Here is a 1,078-nt window from a genome sequence, read left to right on the forward strand (position 1 = left end):
CCGTCTTATTCGCAGAAAAAAAGTTGAAATTTGTAGACCAGTGTTATGACACATGGTGTGTTATTAATTTTAATAAACCACTTTAGACGATTTTACAAATTTTTGATGTTTTCGAACATTTATTTACAATTACTAAATTTCCTGATAATGACAAAGTTTTGGAACACAGGAAAACCATGACCAGACATTAAACTGGATCCGCCATTTTGAACTTCGAAATTCTGAAAATAAAATAAACAAAAACATAAATTGTTAAAACTTGGTGTATTGTTAATTTTAATAAAAAATTTAAAGACGATTTCAAAAATTGTTGATGTTTTCGCACATTTATTTACAATCACTAAATTTCCTCACAAAATTTCCATACAAAGTTTCGGAACACAGAAAAACTTTAAAATTTTTCGCAGGACCAGACGCCAAATTGGATCCGCCATTTTGAATTTCGCAATTCTGACAGCCGATTCGTAATTAGCGACCACGAATCCCCTTAGTAGGAAATTGCGGAAAAAAGTCTATAAAGTTTCGAACTTTAGCCGCACTTTTGGATTTCGGCCGCACTGTGTGGCGGCGTTATTGCTCTGTGTTTTTCCGAAAACGACGGCGAGCCCTGCAGACCTATATGATTACCTTTTTTATTTTAGACCAAATTGAACGTTATGGGTTGATATGGTCGTGGATGATATCTATCTACTTGTGGGGTTTTTGAAGTCATAGGTGCCTGCCAAGAAGCCACAATCGGCAATCGCCTTAAAGTAAACATACTCCGGGCCATCGCTCAAATTCATAGCTGAAATACAATGCCGGCGAACGGCGAACTCACCACAGCGAAATTCGCGCTGTCAAAATTAGAACACCCGCAAGCATATGAAATTGAACACAGCCAAAGCGAAATACGAAGTTCGCTTGGCGGCGTTTCATGGCGATAGATTTATTTCTATCGCCCTGCTGGGCGATGACAGCTGTGCGTGCCAAAGGTGGCCGTATTTTTTTTTTGCTTTCAAAGTTTTAAAAGAAAACAACCTAAACACGACTTTTTTTTGTTGTTTGAAAAATATAGTTGTGGATTCGTTAAATCTGG

The sequence above is a fragment of the Rhagoletis pomonella genome, unplaced genomic scaffold, assembly GCF_013731165.1.
Source record: "Rhagoletis pomonella isolate Grant_MI unplaced genomic scaffold, Rhpom_1.0 Rhpom_scaffold_00001, whole genome shotgun sequence".
Lineage (NCBI taxonomy): Eukaryota > Metazoa > Arthropoda > Insecta > Diptera > Tephritidae > Rhagoletis > Rhagoletis pomonella.